The sequence below is a fragment of the Panthera onca genome, chromosome A1 (genome assembly GCF_046562875.1).
Source record: "Panthera onca isolate mPanOnc1 chromosome A1, mPanOnc1 haplotype 2, whole genome shotgun sequence".
Lineage (NCBI taxonomy): Eukaryota > Metazoa > Chordata > Mammalia > Carnivora > Felidae > Panthera > Panthera onca.
Window position 1 is genome coordinate 19,974,396 of NC_138339.1, and position 21,501 is coordinate 19,995,896.

Here is a 21,501-nt window from a genome sequence, read left to right on the forward strand (position 1 = left end):
AAGCAGACTGAACTCAAAGACAGAGAGAAAAATAGAAAGAAATTTAACTTTGGGGTCATAGGTGGCTCAGTCAGTTAAGGGTTCAGATTCAGCTCAGGTCCTGATCTCCTAGTTCGTGGGTTCAAGCCGCACATTGGGCTCTGTGCTGACAGCTTGGAGCCTGGAGCCTGCTTCCAATTCTGTGTCTCCCTCTCTCTCTGCCCCTCCCCCGCTTGTGCTCTGTCTCTCTCTTAAAAATAAATAAACATTAAAAAATTAAGAAATTTAATTTCAAGTAAAGATGAAAGAGAATCAAAAAATTTCACACAATTAAAAACAATACATGCTCAAAGCACTGACAAAACAAGATTATTTTTTAATGAAATGTAAAATATATAGCAGTCTAAATTATTTTAAAATAAGTCTGTTGGATATCTTCAATCTCTTAAAAGATACACTGTAAATATTGAAATAATTAAGGATTATGAGCTGAAAAGAGCAAATGAGATGAGAACAGATTTAAAAAAAAGAAAAAGAACCACCCACTTAAACAATATGAAATGATAAATACATAGAAAAAGGAGTTCAATATATGAGATAACATCTAATTTGAGAATAGTAGAGAAATAAATTCATTGATAATTGCAACAAATTATATCATAATATTATACAAAGCAATAGGAATAAAAATATACAGGAAATTATTAACAAGCATGGAAAAGACATGGAGAGTTTATACCATAGGACTTTGAGAAGAATCTGTAAATAGGTGGAATATTTGGGACTATATTTAGAAAATAATGACTGAGAAATATTCCAGAACTGAATCAATAGTTGACACAACAATTTAAAAGTACATCAAGTTCCAAGCAACATGAATGAATGAATGAATGAATGAATTAGAAACAAGAAACCTATCATGGTTCATCAGACAAGGAGAAACACTATCAGTGATGTACAGTAAGAGATTTATTGTAGTTAGAATATACACAATGGAGGAGTCAGTTAAGAGCCCTGTACTATCTCTGCTTCTGTGTATGGTATGGGCCCAATGTTATGAGCCAGCCAAGCAGGGGTCAGGAAACGGATAATTGTGAAAGAACAAGAAAACAACCAGACAAACTACAGCTTATGAGGATAAACTGGATTCCATATCTGACTCACATGACCTCCGACCATCATTATGTGGCTGAATTATAGGAGTGGCTAGAACCCTTTTCCGTGAAAGTGCACATTCATATTTTTCCCAAGCCAACAGAGAGATCCTATAGAAGGCAGAGCCACAGAGGCCTGGGTGCCACCCAGGCCGTAAAGGTGCGAGCTGACACATCCACAACCACACAGTGGTCTGCTCTGTGTTTGGCTAGGTTGACAGGGACACCTCACCACACTGCACACTTAGAAAATTTAAAGTCAGACGGCAGGATGTTAGAGATATAAGAAATTGAAGATATGCCAGAGGCACATGATAGACAACTTAAAAACGTATGAATACTACACTGACAGCAGAGACATCATCATAAACAAATGATATTAGTAGTAATGGAATAATATCTGTACGACAGTGAAATATTATCTGCCTGGAATCCCATAATAAACCAAGCTATCAAGAGTAAAATGAACTCATTAAAGACAGTAAAATATCACATTTAATTTTATAAATCCAACTATATATTGCTAATTTAAAAAAAGTTCAACTAAAGTAATGGTTGACATTAAAAACAATGAAAAATATCTTAGCCAAATGCTAAGCCGAAGAAAGTTATGTAACATTATTCATGTCAGAGAAAATAGACGTTCCCTGAAAATATCATTTGTTGGTTTAAAGATGGTTTCCAAATAATATAATTATAAAAGAACAAATTCCAACAAGAACATAGGCACCTAATATAGTTTCAAAGCATATATGGAAAGAAAATAAGTGACATAATTAAACTTTCAGGAAAGTTGTTTAGAGAGATTGACCTGTGGTTTCTTTTGACTGTTGTCTCATCTTGCATTTCTAGACATAAATAGGATTTTGATGGTGTACTAACATACTTCAAATTTGAGGACAAAACCACCTTTCAAAGATGGAGGTAGGGGTGCTTGGGTGGCTCAGGCAGTTAAGCATCCCATTTCGGCTCAGGTCATGATCTCACAGTTGGTGGGTTCGAGCCCTGCATCGAGCCCTGCTGTTCTGACAGCTCAGAGCCTGGAGCCTGCTTCCAATTCTGTCTCCCTCTCTCTCTGCCCCTCCCCTGCTCACCCTCTGTCTCTCTGTCTCTCTCAAAAATAAATAAACATTAAAAACTTAAAAAAAAAAGGTGGAGGTACACAATGTAATAGGAGCCTGGTCCTCTTTGCCATCCTTGGGTGGGTGCCCTGACTGTATATGCACTATAAATTTTGTGGGTCAATAAACTATATTTGTGTTTATTACTCTTAATCAGGTTTTTTTGTTGTTTGCATCCACACTATTTTGAAAAGTAATAAAAGTAATTGGAATCATTACAATCAAATGGTAGAGGAAATCCTAATTGTACCTAAAGTGAAAAATCACAAGGAAAGATGAAAAACACATCATTATCCACAATTGCAACAAGTTTCATGGTAAAATTAAAGAAAGAGACCAGATAATTATGAGCTGGAGGGTAATACTAAATATTTCATTTTCTTTTAAGATGGAAGGAACTTAAAAAGTTCAGAGTGGGAAGTTGATGTAAAAAAAATGCAGGTTAAAAATTCATAATTGATATTATGTAGACTCAGGTTGAATACTGATGGAGATTATAAGGAGTATGTTAGATTTTGGTCTGAATAACTTTTGTTCTAAGTATGTATATACATCTATGGCAATTATTAAAGAATAGTCCAGGTAAAAATAAGTTGGAGTAAAGGAATCATTAGTAAGGTTGCACTGTTGCAATGTTAATCATGTTAATCATGTTGCAATGTTAAATCATCAATCTATTTACATTTTTTCATTTACATCATTCAAAACAAGGTTAGCAAAGTGTCTCCACATGTCAAAGCACATTTCAATATACTAGATATACATGAATTAAGCAGATTTCATGTAAACTTGACACGTATGTTTTATTCCCGATAGACAGCAAAAGAAAGAGTAGCTTTGCATAGCTTTGCAATGCATCAACTGGAAAGCTGTATTTCCCATAATTCCTCTCCCTGCATGTTTCAGGTTGGCCAAAACCACAAGGCAGTTTCTTGAGTGAGATCTGGAGGCTGGAAGTGAAGCGGAAGCCATTTGTAGCCCAGGTAAACTGCCGCTGATAAATTCGCTCATGTAATTGGTGGGATCAACCAGCTCATGCTGCAACTTCCCTGCCTTCCCTTAAATCTTCCTTCTTTTTTTAAGCTTCCCTTACAGCTTCTCTATCTGTTGGCTACATGTACATTTCTAACTTCAAGATAAAGGATCCTATTGCCACAGAACACCCATTCATTGCACCAAGACAGAAGAGTTTGTGTTTGTGACGATCAAGCTCAAGCTTGTGGGTTCCAGCTTCATGGAACAACCCTTCTTGACAGCCTCTCCTGTGGACCTTGTCAAAGCAAAAGTTACCCTGAACAAAATTAAACAGGCAAGTCAGACTTTCTTCAAGGCAACAGCTGGGGTGAGAAGAGGATGGAAAGTCTTCAGCGTTTGCTAATTATCTTTGCCCAACAGAAAAGTTGATTCTCTCCTTTCTTCATAACATGAGGTAGTTTTACAACTTGGAATAAAGTCATTAAGGTTAGGTCCTATCCTTCCTCAGAAACTAGGAAATGCAGGCCCTGTTTTCCTGGATGATTACATTTGAAAGACATAATTCTCAGATCCTTGAAAAAAATGTATACCGGGTTATAAACTTGACAAGAGCCTTTTTAAAAGATTTACACTTCAAAGAGCAGATAAAAAACTTAGGAGTACAAGTTTTCTAAAGTAAATTTCCAAAAAAAAAAAATAGGGGTGTCTGGGTGGCTCAGCTGGTTAAACTTCTGACTCTTGGTTTTGGCTCAGGTCATGAACTCACGGTTCGTGAGTTCAAGCGCCTCATCAGACTCTATGCTGACAGTGCAGAGCCTTCTTGGGATTCTTTCCCTCTCTGTCTCTCCCATATTTTCTTTCTCTCAAAATAAATAAATAAACTTATTAAAAAAAAGGATTAAAAAAGAAGGGACAGAGAAAGGTGGGGGGTTGGAGTAAGGGAGTGTTGCAGGAAGGGAGGTCAGGGGCCTAGAGTCTGAAAGAAACCTATCTAAATTTTAGTCAACCTAAGGAGCATTTTAAGGGCATCTTGATCAATTTCATGGTACAGCCTCAGAAGCAAAAACAAACAGCCTTAGAAAAAAAACACTTGCCAGCTTAAATAGCTCCTACATTTGTGAAGGTCAAGTCCAATAACAAACCCAAATGCATATGTGTCTGTCTCCTCCTGGTTGTGCTCCTCTGGTTGAATTCTAACTGATAGAGTGTATTCAGGCAGCAGGAAAAAGCAGCAGGGATAAAAAGTATAGCAGTGTAAATGTGTGAAGTGGGTAAGTAGATATGCACATGATCAGCTGTATGAATGTATTCAGAAGCACTTGAGTTGGGACTTCTACCTGCTATGTTTCTATAAAACAGAAACCCTGTGTGTGCAGAGGTGAAGGGGTACTGAAGGCATGGCTTTGGGTGTGAGACCACTGCCTTAGACATAGCGCATCAAGTGCCTGTAAGCAGGGTACAGCTCCTGGACAGGTTACGGCAAGAGTAGTTTGCAGGTTGCAGGGCTGGGATGCTGAAAGACACAGCAAATGGCGAGGGTTCTCAAAGTGAGCAGCAAGAGAAACATCTATTGAGCCTAACACAGTGAAAAAAAGAAAAAGAAAAGAAAGAAAAGGAAATTGCACAGAAAGAAGCTTGGGGAATGTAAAGAGTCTGTAAGAGAAACTACTCCTCTTGAAAGACAACTGCAACTGATGGCTAAAGAAAATGAACAGATGTTTAGCTGTTTCCCCGCATGCCTGAAGAGAAGAGGATGGTTGAAAGACAAAAGGTCAAAGTACAGGTTCGCCCCAGGATTTCAAACCAAATATATTAGGGGAAAAAAAAAACCTCCTTCTGGGTTTTATTGTTAGGAGTAAAGATTACCTACTGGGTTATTCAAAGCGTGTCCTCCAAATTGGATCTTCTTGTAAATAAAGGTCTTCATATTAATAAAAATATTCATTAGCCACTCTTCTGCACCATTACTTGAATTATCAAAACCATGTGCAGGAAATAGAGGCCCTATTAATTTTGCTCCTCTCTATTACTCCAACCTTTTGTACAAATGCTGGGAAAATTGATCAACAAACTAGAAGAGCAAGCTTCTGGAGAGCAAAAGTTACCCAGGGGCAGATTTCTGTTGTTCCAAGTTGTGTATTACACAACTACACTTTAGTGCATTGGCAAGTTTTTTGGGGGGGGTGTTATATTGTTTTTAAATTTGGGGTTGATAGATCCTTGTAATGGTTTTGCTGTTGTTGTTGTTTTAATTGGATTAATTTATGTATAACTTACATATGGTAAATTTTTTTATTTAAATTTAGAATTCCATGAATTCCTTAAAATGTGTGTATAATCCTGAGATGCCAATATAATCAAGTAGTATAACATTTTCATTAACCCTAAATAGTCCCCTAATGTCCCTTTGTAATCAATCCTTTCCCCCACTCCCAGCCCCTGGCAACGATTGGTCTCTCTGTCCCTTCAGATTGTTTCTTGTTTGTTTTGCTACATCATTCTTTTTTTAAAATTAAGGTTCTAATTATATACAGCAAAAGTCACCTCATAAGTATACAATTTCATGGATTTTGGTTTAATTTTTAGTATCTGTGGAGTGTGCATGAAGCTTCAAGCCAGCCACAAGTTCCTTGGACTTTAGAGAAGGACTACAGCAGATGATAGCTCAGTCTACACACAAAGGGCTCTTTCTATAGAGGCTGGCTACCTAAGCTGAGACTTCTGCAGCCTGAACTTCAGCAAGGACCATGAGCGAACACATAAGCAGAGTCACAAAGAATATGCAACCTCAACAGATGGTAGTAGGCACCCAAGATGATAGTCACAAACTAATTTAAGGCAGGAATTTGATTGCAGGGTCCATATTCATGGCTTTACCCATTTCTGGTGCATAGTAGACATGGGCAAGCAAAGTCATGGGTCTGGAGAGATTTTAGTAGGTGGCCCACTTTGAAGTGGCTCACTTCAAAATATAGATTCCTGCAGTTTAGCAAAAAACCACAACTTCTCTCAAGCATACATGTCAGAGGTAGACCCCTGATTGTAAAGGGCAGAGGGCTTTATATGTATTGGGAGAGGGGTCTGGGTGCTGAACAATGTTAACTGCTTTTCAGTCACAAGTCAGCCAAGTTCTGATGTGATCATATGTGTTGCTGAAGTCTCAACTGTAAACTTAGTGCTAAGAAGATCGAGATCACCAGCCATAAGTAGCTTCCTCCATAGGGACCCTCAATGCAGGAAAATGAAGGCTCTAACTGACCTTGGTTTTATGGTGGTGGCTGAATATGCTGAAATGCCATTGCCCAGTGCATGGTCTGAAGGTGACTCTTGAATGCTTAGGTATGAATGACAGAGAAAGTTTTCCTAAGTCAGGTTTCATAGTCCTAAGGAATTCCACTGCCATGCAGGACTAAACAGCCTGGTCAAAAATAGGAGAGGTGCTATGTCACCTCATAGAATTTACAAGAAGTCCAGTATACTCATGTTAGAAATAGGGCTTAAAGGGAAATGGAAATTACAGGATTAAGCATAGGTGGAATCACCCCAGAGGTAGTACATATGTATCATATAAATACAAATTTTTTGTTAAGAATTTCTCCCAACTGGGGGCGCCTGGGTGGCTCAGTCGGTTGGGCGGCCGACTTCGGCTCAGGTCATGATCTCGCATTTGGTGAGTTCAAGCCCCGCGTCGGGCTCTGTGCTGACAGCTCGGAGCCTGGAGCCTGTTTCAGATTCTGTGTCTCCCTCTCTCTCTGACCCTCCCCCGTTCATGCTCGGTCTCTCTCTGTCTCAAAAATAAATAAACGTTGGGGAGAGTGCCGGAAGATGGCGGCGTAGGAGGACGCGGGGCTCACAGCGCGTCCTGCCGATCACTTAGATTCCACCTACACCTGCCTAAAGAACCCAGAAAACCGCCAGAGGATTAGCAGAAGGGAGTCTCCGGAGTCAAGCGCAGACGAGAGGCCCACGGAAGAGGGTAGGAAGGGCGGCGAGGCGGTGCGCGCTCCACGGACTGGCGGGAGGGAGCCGGGGCGGAGGGGCGGCTCGCCGGCCAAGCGGAGCCCCCGAGTCTGGCTGGCTAAAGCGGAGGGGCCGGACGGACTGTGTTCCGACAGCAAGCGCGACTTAGCGTCTGGGAGGTCATAAGTTAACAGCTCTGCTCAGAAAGCGGGAAGCCTGGGGGACAAAGGGAGGGAGAGCTGCTGAGCCCCCGGACGGCAGAGCTCAGCTTGGCGGGGAACAAAGGTGCCAGCGCCATCTCCCCCGCCCATCCCCCAGCCAAAATCCCAAAGGGAACCAGTTCCTGCCAGGGAACTTGCTCGCTCCGCGCAAACACCCAACTCTGTGCTTCTGTGGAGCCAAACCTCTGGCAGCGGATCTGACTCCCTCCCGCTGCCACAGGGCTCCTCCTGAAGTGGATCACCTAAGGAGAAGTGAGCTAAGCCTGCCCCTCCAGCCCCCGTGCACCTTGCCTACCCACCCCAGCTAATACGCCAGATCCCCAGCAACACAAGCCTGGCAGTGTGCAAGTAGCCCAGACGGACACGCCACCCCACAGTGAATCCCGCCCCTAGGAGAGGGGAAGAGAAGGCACACACCAGTCTGACTGTGGCCCCAGCGGTGGGCTGGGGGCAGACATCAGGTCGGACTGCGGCCCCGCCCACCAACTCCAGTTATACACCACAGCACAGGGGAAGTGCCCTGCAGGTCCTCACCACTCCAGGGACTCTCCAAAATGACCAAACGGAAGAATTCCCCTCAGAAGAATCTCCAGGAAATAACAACAGCTAATGAACTGATCAAAAAGGATTTAAATAATATAACAGAAAGTGAATTTAGAATAATAGTCATAAAATTAATCGCTGGGCTTGAAAACAGTATACAGGACAGCAGAGAATCTCTTGCCACAAAGATCGAGGGACTAAGGAACAGTCACGAGGAGTTGAAAAACGCTTTAAACGAATTGCAAAACAAAATGGAATCCACGATGGCTCGGCTTGAAGAGGCAGAGGAGAGAATAGGTGAACTAGAAGATAAAGTTATGGAGAAAGAGGAAGCTGAAAGAAAGATAAAAAAATCCAGGAGTATGAGGGGAAAATTAGAGAACTAAGTGATACACTAAAAAAAAATAATATACGCATAATTGGTATCCCAGAGGAGGAAGACAGAGGGAAGGGTGCTGAAGGGGTACTTGAACAAATTATAGCTGAGAACTTCCCTGAACTGGGGAAGGAAAAAGGCATTGAAATCCAAGAGGCACAGAGAACTCCCTTCAGACGTCACTTGAATCGATCTTCTGCACGACATATCATAGTGAAACTGGCAAAATACAAGGATAAAGAGAAAATTCTGAAAGCAGCAAGGGATAAACGTGCCCTCACATATAAAGGGAGACCTATAAGACTCGTGACTGATCTCTCCTTTGAAACTTGGCAGGCCAGAAAGGCTTGGCACGATATCTACAGTGTGCTAAACAGAAAAAATATGCAGCCGAGAATCCTTTATCCAGCAAGTCTGTCATTTAGAATAGAAGGAGAGATAAAGGTCTTCCCAAACAAACAAAAACTGAAGGAATTTGTCACCACGAAACCAGCCCTACAAGAGATCCTAAGGGGGATCCTGTGAGACAAAGTACCAGAGACATCACTACAAGCATAAAACATACAGACATCACAATGACTCTAAACCCATATCTTTCTATAATAACACTGAATGTAAATGGATTAAATGCGCCAACTAAAAGACATAGGGTATCAGAATGGATAAAAAAACAAGACCCATCTATTTGCTGTCTACAAGAGACTCATTTTAGATCTGAGGACACCTTTAGATTGAGAGTGAGGGGATGGAGAACTATTTATCATGCTCCTGGAAGCCAAAAGAAAGCTGGAGTAGCCATACTTATATCAGACAAACTAGACTTTAAATTAAAGGCTGTAACAAGAGATGAAGAAGGGCATTATATAATAATCACAGGGTCTATCCACCAGGAAGAGCTAACTATTATAAATGTCTATGCGCCAAATACCCGAGCCCCCAGATATATAAAACAATTACTCATAAACATAAGCAACCTTATTGATAAGAATGTGGTCATTGCAGGGGACTTTAACACCCCACTTACAGAAATGGATAGATCATCTAGACACACGGTCAATAAAGAAACAAGGGCCCTGAATGATACATTGGATCAGATGGACTTGACAGATATATTTAGAACTCTGCATCCCAAAGCAACAGAATATACTTTCTTCTCGAGTGCACATGGAACATTCTCCAAGATAGATCATATACTGGGTCACAAAACAGCCCTTCATAAGTTTACAAGAATTGAAATTAGACCATGCATACTTTCAGACCACAATGCTATGAAGCTTGAAATCAACCACAGGAAAAAGTCTGGAAAACCTCCAAAAGCATGGAGGTTAAAGAACACCCTACTAACGAATGAGTGGGTCAACCAGGCAATTAGAGAAGAAATTAAAATATATATGGAAACAAACGAAAATGAAAATACAACAATCCAAACGCTCTGGGATGCAGCGAAGGCAGTCCTGAGAGGAAAATACATTGCAATCCAGGCCTATCTCAAGAAACAAGAAAAATCCCAAATACAAAATCTAACAGCACACCTAAAGGAAATAGAAGCAGAACAGCAAAGGCAGCCTAAACCCAGCAGAAGAAGAGAAATAATAAAGATCAGAGCAGAAATAAACAATATAGAATCTAAAAAAACTGTAGAGCAGATCAACGAAACCAAGAGTTGGTTTTTTGAAAAAATAAACAAAATTGACAAACCTCTAGCCAGGCTTCTCAAAAAGAAAAGGGAGATGACCCAAATAGATAAAATCATGAATGAAAATGGAATGATTACAACCAATCCCTCAGAGATACAAACAATTATCAGGGAATACTATGAAAAATTATATGCCAGCAAATTGGACAACCTGGAAGAAATGGACAAATTTCTAAACACCCACACTCTTCCAAAACTCAATCAGGAGGAAATAGAAAGCTTGAACAGACCCATAACCAGCGAAGAAATTGAATCGGTTATCAAAAATCTCCCAACAAACAAGAGTCCAGGACCAGATGGCTTCCCAGGGGAGTTCTACCAGACATTTAAAGCAGAGATAATACCTATCCTTCTCAAGCTATTCCAAGAAATAGAAAGGGAAGGAAAACTTCCAGACTCATTCTATGAAGCCAGTATTACTTTGATTCCTAAACCAGACAGAGACCCAGTAAAAAAAGAGAACTACAGGCCAATATCCCTGATGAATATGGATGCAAAAATTCTTAATAAGATACTAGCAAATCGAATTCAACAGCATATAAAAAGAATTATTCACCATGATCAAGTGGGATTCATTCCTGGGATGTAGGGCTGGTTCAACATTCGCAAATCGATCAACGTGATACATCACATTAACAAAAAAAAAGAGAAGAACCATATGATCCTGTCAATCGATGCAGAAAAGGCCTTTGACAAAATCCAGCACCCTTTCTTAATAAAAACCCTTGAGAAAGTCGGGATAGGAGGAACATACTTAAACATCATAAAGGCCATTTATGAAAAGCCCACAGCTAACATCATCCTCAACGGGGAAAAACTGAGAACTTTTTCCCTGAGATCAGGAACACGACAGGGATGCCCACTCTCACCGCTGCTGTTTAATATAGTGCTGGAAGTTCTAGCATCAGCAATCAGACAACAAAAGGAAATCAAAGGCATCAAAATTGGCAAAGATGAAGTCAAGCTTTCGCTTTTTGCAGATGACATGATATTATACATGGAAAATCCGATAGACTCCACCAAAAGTCTGCTAGAACTGATACATGAATTCAGCAAAGTTGCAGGATACAAAATCAATGTGCAGAAATCAGTTGCATTCTTATACACTAACAATGAAGCAACAGAAAGACAAATGAAGAAACTGATCCCATTCACAATTGCACCAAGAAGCATAAAATACCTAGGAATAAATCTAACCAAAGATGTAAAAGATCTGTATGCTGAAAACTATAGAAAGCTTATGCAGGTAATTGAAGAAGATATAAAGAAATGGAAAGACATTCCCTGCTCATGGATTGGAAGAATAAATATTGTCAAAATGTCAATACTACCCAAAGCTATCTACACATTCAATGCAATCCCTATCAAAATTGCACCAGCATTCTTCTCGAAACTAGAACAAGCAATCCTAAAATTCTTATGGAACCACAAAAGGCCCCGAATAGCCAAAGTAATTTTGAAGAAGACCAAAGCAGGAGGCATCACAATCCCAGACTTTAGCCTCTACTACAAAGCTGTCATCATCAAGACAGCATGGTATTGGCATAAAAACAGACACATAGACCAATGGAATAGAATAGAAACCCCAGAACTAGACCCACAAACGTATGGCCAACTCATCTTTGACAAAGCAGGAAAGAACATCCAATGGAAAAAAGACAGTCTCTTTAACAAATGGTGCTGGGAGAACTGGACAGCAACATGCAGAAGGTTGAAACTAGACCACTTTCTCACACCATTCACAAAAATAAACTCAAAATGGATAAAGGACCTGAATGTGAGACAGGAAACCATCAAAACCTTAGAGGAGAAAGCAGGAAAAGACCTCTCTGACCTCAGCCGTAGCAATCTCTTACTCGGCACATCCCCAAAGGCAAGGGAATTAAAAGCAAAAGTGAATTACTGGGACCTTATGAAGATAAAAAGCTTCTGCACAGCAAAGGAAACAACCAACAAAACTAAAAGGCAACCAACGGAATGGGAAAAGATATTTGCAAATGACACATCGGACAAAGGGCTAGTATCCAAAATCTATAAAGAGCTCATCAAACTCCACACCCGAAAAACAAATAACCCAGTGAAGAAATGGGCAGAAAACATGAATAGACACTTCTCTAAAGAAGACATCCGGATGGCCAACAGGCACATGAAAAGATGTTCAACGTCGCTCCTTATCAGGGAAATACAAATCAAAACCACACTCAGATACCACCTCACGCCAGTCAGAGTGGCCAAAATGAAGAAATCAGGAGACTATAGATGCTGGAGAGGATGTGGAGAAACAGGAACCCTCTTGCACTGTTGGTGGGAATGCAAATTGGTGCAGCCGCTCTGGAAAGCAGTGTGGAGGTTCCTCAGAAAATTAAAAATAGACCTACCCTATGACCCAGCAATAGCACTGCTAGGAATTTATCCAAGGGATACAGGAGTACTGATGCATAGGGGCACCTGTACCCCAATGTTTATAGCGGCACTCTCAACAATAGCCAAATTATGGAAAGAGCCTAAATGTCCATCAACTGATGAATGGATAAAGAAATTGTGGTTTATATACACAATGGAATACTACGTGGCAATGAGAAAAAATGAAATATGGCCTTTTGTAGCAACATGGATGGAACTGGAGAGTGTGATGCTAAGTGAAATAAGCCATACAGAGAAAGACAGATACCATATGGTTTCACTCTTATGTGGATCCTGAGAAACATAACAGAAACCCATGGGGGAGGGGAAGGAAAAAAAAAAAAAAGAGGTTAGAGTGGGAGAGAGCCAAAGAATAAGAGACTCTTTTTTTTTTTTTTTTTTTAATGTTTATTTATTTTTGAGACAGAGAGAGACAGAGCATGAACAGGGGAGGGGCAGAGAGAGAGGGAGACACAGAATCTGAAACAGGCTTCAGGCTCTGAGCTGTCAGCACAGAGCCTGACGCGGGGCTTGAACTCACGGACCGTGAGATCATGACCTGAGCCGAAGTCGGACGCTTAACCGACCAAGCCACCCAGGTGCCCCAAGAATAAGAGACTCTTAAAAACTGAGAACAAACTGAGGGTTGATGGGGGGTGGGAGGGCAGGGAGGGTGGGTGATGGGTATTGAGGAGGGCACCTTTTGGGATGTGCACTGGGTGTTGTATGGAAACCAATTTGACAGTAAATTTCATATATTAAAAAATTAAAAAAAAAAAAAAAGAATTTCTCTCAACTGAATTTAAAACCCTTAGACTGTGGATTCAAAACAGTGTGTATCCACTGACTACTGATTTGGTGAATCTGAAACCAATATTTTCTTCTTCTTCCTGGATCCCCTTACGTTCAGGTGATTTTATCCTAAAGCTTTAGGAAATATTAAGTGCAAGTTCCTGGGAACAAAATTGTATTTATGATATTTGGATTAGGTACTATGTACCTTGTGGATTGCCAGATGTGGAAGACATAAATCCAGGGTAGTAATACTCTCTTGTGACCTACTAATTCTTTGGATTCTTTCAAAGTGAGATACATAAGCGACTGACATAGAAATAAAAACACTTTCTGAGGCCCTGGAGGAAATATTCAGATCTCTATGAGAGTCAGCCCTCTATATGGATACTGAAAAGGCCAGATTCTACATAGGCATTGAGAATTCCCAAGTCTGAGATGGAGCAAAGATGAAGAAGACAGATTATAGATTGTCTTTCTATCCTCCTTCCTTCCTTCCTTCCAACCTTCCTTCCTTTTCTTCCTTCCTTCCATTTCTTTCTTTCTTTTTCTTTCTTTTTTTCTTTCCTTCTTTCTTTCTTTCTTGTTTCATTTTTTAATGGGAACTCATAGATGAAAGGGAAATTGACGTTGGATTCTTCCTCTGTTTTGTGATCTAACTCTAAAGAGCATTTAACATTTAGAATTTAATTTCACTAGGGTATGTGATATTAGAGTCATATATACATATTCAAATAAACTATATCTATTTACTGGCATTTTTATCAGTAGATTAGCATTTGCATCTGGTTTTTAGACTACCATGATATTTCCATTATTGCACAATCTCTGTTGAGCTTTCATGAAAAAACAAAAAAAAAAAACAAAAAACAAAAAACTAACTGGACATAATTTTGGAAGAGAAGTAGAATAGCAAGTGAATTTACAGCCTTGGAAAGACAGTGGCTTTGGAGTTAATTTGATCACTGTACTGTTCTTATATTTCAGAGAGTTTTAGGAGCAAATATCCAGGTTGTCTCACATTGTCCAGGAAGGTATGCAAAAGTGCAGTGGATCGGTGTAGGAGAAATGTTCTCACAAATACGAATCCAGATCTGTCCTCCTACTAGCCATTTTCACCCCTAACCAGGTTAACCATGTGTCTAAGCCATAGGCTTAATCCCAAAGCCCAGAGGTTTATGAGAATAGAAAGTTGGGGAACAATAATTGAAGAGCATCTTTTCTCCACTCCTGGTTTTCATGAGGAAGAATATTATTTTCTAAACACATGTCTGTTCTCTCTCAAACAATTTATTCACTCCTAACATGGGGAAATGGAATAACTTAGTGGTTGTTACATTTGAGTATACCTGAGCATACTCAGGACACCTCCCCATCCACTCGATATGAGGAGAAAGCATGTGGGATGATTTTGATTTGAGAGAAACCATTCTTCACCAAAAGTTGTTCTTTCTCCTAAAGTTTTCCCTGGGTGCATAAAAATGCCTGATCCTGGAGGTGTGTATTATGAAATGAAGTTGCCCAATTACATAAGTCTTTGCAAGTTTCAGTTATTTAGTTATTAACGTGAAATTGTGTACTTTGTTCTATTTTCCCAACAGGGAAGAGAATATTCTTCATTGAATCCCTTTGGTGTTTTAACAAGCACCATGTCTGCTCTAGCATGTAACATAAATATTATACTCATCTTTATAGGACTAATCACATCAAAGAGGAAGAAAACAGTGAAAGTAAAAGGATATATGTGTGGTATTTTAAAAGTTTAATTCATTACAGAAATACCTATCCTAATATAGATATTTTTAAAACTAAAGTGCTGAAGCTTATTTGCAATGAGATATTAAACAAAATCGTTTCCCTTTTTTGGTTTTGCTAAATGGTATAAGCAATAAGAGAGAAAATATTACTATACACTTTGAAAATGGGAAGTATCATACATGCCTGATTTTAATAAAGCCTGAAAATGAATTCCTGATGAAAAGCTTCTGTAAAGTTAAGGAAGGTACTTACAAAGATAAATAGGATACTTGAGGACAACCAGTGAAGAAAGTATAATTGGAAAGACTATAAAATGTCAACATAATGAATCTCTCCAACATTAGATGTTCTGTGAACAACTATACTTTTTATGAATGTTTTGAGCTGCTAAATCAATGATGAATGTATGAATGAAGAGGCACAATGAAGAAATAAAGGCCCAGAGAATTAAATAAATGCGTAAGAAAACAAACAGCTTTAAGGTCAAATGAATAAACAAATTAAAACTATTGAATAAATTGTGAGCTAGTCAATGTTAATGAGCTCTTTAGGCAGAACATAAAATCATTTTATGGGGTTCTAACATTCCATCTGCATATGCCTGATTCAAACTTTTAAAAAAATGTACATAAGCAAAAAATTGTCAGAGCACTCATGGCTGCAAAGAAAAATATTGATTCAATAGGATTAAGATTAGAGAAAGCCAAATGAGAGGTAAATTTAATTTGAAAATAATTAATTTCATGCTTTGCATCCCTTCAGTGCAAAAGAAAAAAAAAAGAATAAAGAACAAGAATATAAGAAATGGAAATTTGAATTTAGGTAATGAGTAACTATTTTAGAACAGTTCTCAAATTTATAAGGTTTACATTAATACTTAATGCCAAAATTAATTCACTTCTAGGAACTGTAAATAGGAGTTGAAGCACATAATAAAATAATTGTATCACTTTTTTTCCTTTAAAAGCAGTATTAATGACAAACTTAACCCTAAGTTTGCATACTTCTTTTCTAATCTATTTCTAATTATTTCTAATCATAATAGATTTCTAATAGATTTCATAATAGATTTCTAATCTATTTCTAATGAAGATACAATTTGAACATAACAAAATGTATAAGCCATATTTCCACCATACTACTGAAAAACAAGAACACAAGCAAAACTTAAGAAATAAATCAACAATTGAGAAAAAATAATTTTATGATTTTTAAAATTCACGTGTGAATGAGGGTAATAGCAGATACAGTTAACGTTTTGCCTGTCTCTACAAAGCAAAGGTTAAATAAAAATATGACAACGTTTTTTTTAAGATCAGGATAGTGATTTGGGGGATGCATGATTACTAATATAGTATGGAATTTCTGAGAAAACAACACACGAAAGTTGTGAAAGTTGTGTTAGAATCCTTTCTTCTCACTTACTCAAATTGTATATTTCCATTTGCACATTTTCAAAAGGAAAGTAACAAAAATTCTGCTGCTTGTAATGTAAAGCTAAGGATTCTAATCCCACCTGTCCACATCACAACCCACTGAAACAAGCATACTCATGATCTCTCACCAGGCAGTTGAGGAATTCTCAGGCTGTAAAAGAAATGATGTAAATGATGTAAATGATGTGGAATTTTTCATACATAGGGAATTCATTTGTTGTATCAAGGTAACCACTGTCAATTATTAGTATAATTCATATTGAAGCACTGTTTTTTTACATGCATGATTTCCATAGTATTTTTTTTTTAATTTTGTTCTTACATTTATTTTTGAGAGACAGAACACGAGTGGGGGAGGGGTAGAGAGAGAAGGAGACACAGAATCTGAAGCAGGCTCCAGGCTCTGAGCTGTCAGCACAGAGCCTGACACTGAGTTCCAATCCACAAACCATGAGGTCATGACCTGAGCCGAAGTTGGACACTCACCCACTGAGCCACCCAGGTGCTTCTGACTTCCATAGGTTTTCAGGAATATTTTTACTCTTAAGGGATAACCTACATAGCTACTTTTATTTATTTACTTTTAATTTTGTTTAAGTTTATATACTTATTTTGAGAGAGAGAGAAGGACAGAGCGAGCGAGCGAGCGAGCATATGCACAGGCAAGCAGGGAAGGGGCAGAGAGTGAGGGAGAGAGAGAACCCCGAGCAGACTCCTATCAGCACTATGTGCTATCAGCACAGAGCCCTAGGCCGGGCTCAAACTCACAAACTGCCAGATTGTGACCTGAGCCAAAACCAAGAATAGGACACTCAACTGATGGAGACACCCAGGGACCCCTAATAGGAGGCCTAGGCACAGCACTTACGGTCACAAAAATCTCACGGTTAAGCATGATATTAACAGTTCATTCACTTAACCTTTCTCTTAGCATAAAGTGGAAATGCTTTCCAATATTAATCGGGCAATGATATCTACTGGATCCAAAGACTTACCACAGACTTAGGCAACACATTATATTTTGCAATAGTTTGGGCAACTATGTCTAGAAGAAAACTATTAAAATCCTGAACATAAAATTTATCCTTATCCACTGTAGAATTAGCTATTTATGTCATCAATATAACATAATATGCTCTGGTAATGCTTAATATAATTTTTTGCTGTTAACATTTGATTCTAAAAAGCTATATTTTAAAGTTATTTATATATCCTTTCTTAGGAATACACCTAAGTGCATTTACCTTTAATAAAATTTTACTTAAGAACAATTTTGTATGAATTCTATTCCAGAATATTAGGCAAATTATAGGGTAATATAAAGATTAATATGGAAGTATTCCATGACTTAAGTTTACATTAAAAATGTTAAAACCACTGATAACATCTAATTGTATTGCAAGATGGTTTGTAGAAATTTTACAGTATAAACAAGTACTGTAGAGGAATAATCAGGTGAAAAAAATCATTTTTCTCAGTGGAAAATCAGATAATCTCAGTGAATTTTATATTATATCCACACCTACATAATTTGAAATAAGCAGAAAAAATCTTTGATCTTTTATATTAAATGCAAGAAAGGAGAAAGAAAAAAGTATATAGAAGAGAACACTTATTTGCAAGAAATGAATCTCAATGACAGTAAAAATAGTAAATAAAAATGGGTTGAATTTACTAATAAATGATGGATTTTCAGACTGGATTTTAATATTAAGTAATGGTGTGTTCAAGAAACATACTTAAAACTTAAGGTATAGAAAATGTTGAATGTAGAAGAAAGGCCAATTAAAAATGACAATGAGGTGACAAAGAATCTGATTGGTAGCATCTTCTCTGTCAGACAAACGCAAATTTAAAAAACATAACCAACAGACATTTCATAAAGATGCTACACAGATATTATAATAATGAATATATGGAAAATAATAAAAACTCAAATAATTATAAAGAAACAACTGTTAGTAGACCAAATTATAAAATATGGAAAAATAGGTAAAAGGAAAATTTAGTCAGAAATTTACTACATCTCAAATCCCAATACAATTTATCATTTTTAATGCATGAGTGATTGAGTTTGAATTTTACAAGAAAGAATTTTACAAAGAAGAAATAATTTTTTCAGATATAATGTGATTTTTTGAAAAGTTGTGTATGAAAAAGAGTATAGGTCAGCCCTCAGTAAATTCCAAGGGAATAGCACCATTCTGATTATATGCTGGCAACATGAAATATTAAAAATCAACAAAAGTAGGTCTAAAAGTGAAAATGACTTTAACAAGGCCACATATTTTACATAAGAATTAAGGAAATTTTAAGACAATAAAGGCAAATGGTATTAGAAACACAACGTTTTGAAATTTGACACACAAAAATTAAATAAAATCAAATAAAACTCATGACACCACAATAGCAATATTTATAAACAAAATAGATACATTTTTTAAATTCCATTACTGTATTATATTTCATGTGCGAAATTACATTCAAGCTTGCAGAGGCCACTTACAAACCTCAGTTTCTAGTGCGCAGTGGTCAACTGAATAGCTTCAAGGAAATTAGATTAATGGCATCAATGAAGTCATCAAATTATCTTAATGTTTTTGTCCTTTTAAAATGCTTTATCTGTCAATCTTTCCTTCTTAAAAAATGTGTGATCAAACAGGTTATCATGAAAATAGCTGAAATTGATTATTTTTAAAAAGCAAAATAGAATCCAAAGATGCTCAACTTTTTGAAACTTTTGGTTGTCAAATGATAAATCGAATTCTATACATTTACAATACAAAATCCACTGAGATGGATCTACGAATGTATTCATCAAAATTAAAGAATTATAGCTTTTATTTCATTATTTAAATTCTTTTGAATTGTTAACAGAGATCTTTGAATCGTAAAAATTTCAATATACAAATATTGCAGTAAATACTATTCAATTTAAATTGTCTTTTATTACTTACTAAAAGTAATATATTTCTGACAAAAATCTAATGTTGATTTCCAGTTCCAGTATTTTCTAAATGAAAGCAAATAACCTTATGAATCACTTATTTTGGGTAAAATTTACATAAATTAAAGTGCATACATGGTAGGTATGATTTATTGAGTTTAGGTAAATGTGATCAAAACCCAAACAAGATTTAGATCTCTGTCAAACCAAACATCTTCTAGTCAACTTCCACTATGCTAAGTAATTTCAGGTTTGATTTTTTTTTTTTTTTTACAAAATGGTATACTTTTATATCCTCATACAATCATTCTGTATGTACTCTCTTTTGACTCTTTTCACTTAATTGCATGCACTTAAATGCAGTCTATTTTATTGCTGGATAGTATTCCATTGTATGTTTAATGTATTTGTTCATATAATAAACTATTAGCAGACATTTAGCGTATTTCATGATTTTGTCTATTTTGAATAAAAATTTATACACAATTGTGTGTCTGGAGTTTTCGTGCAGTGTAATTTCTCTTTCTATTTCCCTTTTGCTGGGCATTTTGTTTGTTTCCTATTTTGGCTGTAGGGATATCTGGATAACAATTACTCCTGTAGAAATTGTTCTGTTCATTTGTTTTTCATTCTGGGCTAAATATGTAGGAATGAGAATAGTGGGTTATAGAATAGATTTATCTTTAACTTTATTTTAAAAAAATACTACCAGACTATTCCACAATGTTCCAACCATTTTATGCTCTTTCCAGAAAGGCAGGAAGTCTCAGTTTTTCTCCAGCACATCCAAGTTATCCTGCCAGGATCTTTTATTTTAGCATCCTAGTGTGTGGTGATATTTCATGTGGTTACATTTCCTTCATGATTAAATGATGTTGCATATCTTTCATTTCCTTATTGGCCATTCTTTTATCTTCTTTTGTGAAATATTCATTTTGGGGGGCCTATTTAGGATCTATTTTTTTAACATTAATTACTGATTTCTGAGAATTCATTAGCACTATTATATAACAGTCAGATATATCTCTTGTGAGTATTTTCCCTAACTCTATGGCTGGTACTTCATTTGTTAGTGGTAGCTTTGGTGATCAGATGTTTTTATATTAATGAAGTCAATTTAGCAAATTTTCTTTGTAGTGATTTAGGTATTCTCATTAAAAATCCTTCCTTACCATGAAAATACTGCTTGATGTGTTCTTCTAGAAGTTTCATAGTGTCACTGTTTTGATTTAGGCATACGACCCATCTTTAATTTAAACATATTTTTTAATGTTTATTTATTTTTAAGAGACAGAGACAGAGCAGAGGCAGGGGATGGGCAGAGAGAGAGAGAGAGAGAGAGAGAGAGAGAGAGAAACAGAATCTGAAGCAGGCTCCAGGCTCCGAGCTGTCAGCACAGAGCCTGATACCCATCTTTAATTTTAGAGTCTGGCATACGGTAAGGTTCAAGATTTGTTAATTTTCTCTGTTATCCAAACATCAATGAACTGCCTAGGCATCTTTGTTGAACATAAATGTATGATTATCTTTGGTTTTCTTTCCTGCTTCATTGATTTGATTTTCCTTACACAAATACCACACTCTAGTGGTTATTGTAGTTTTATATTAATTCTTAGAATCAAGTTTATTCATAATTTCTTTTTATATTTTAAGTTTGTTTGTTTATTTAATTTATTTATTTACAGGCACCATGTGTGTGAATGCACATGATCAAGGGAGGGGCAGTGAGAGAGGGGAGAGAGAATCCCAACCAGGTTCTATGCTGTCAGTGCAGAGCCTGACATGGGGCTCAGTTTCAGCAAACATGAGATCATGACCTGAGCCAAAACCAAGAGTCAGTCGCTTAACTGACTGAGCCACCCAGAGACCTCTATTCATCATTTCAAGATTGTTTAGCTATTTTAGGTCTTTTAATTTGTTATATAAATATTACAAGCAACTTGTCCATTTGTACAAAAAATAATTTTGGATTTTTTTTTTGTGAATTCAATAAATCCACAGATCAATTTGTTGGGAGCTGACATGTAAACAATATCGGATATTCTAATTCATTAGCTCATTCTGTTTCTATATTTATTTGGGTATTCTCTAGTATCTTCTGTCAATAATTTAAAGTAGCCTGGTGATGTTTTGGCATGTT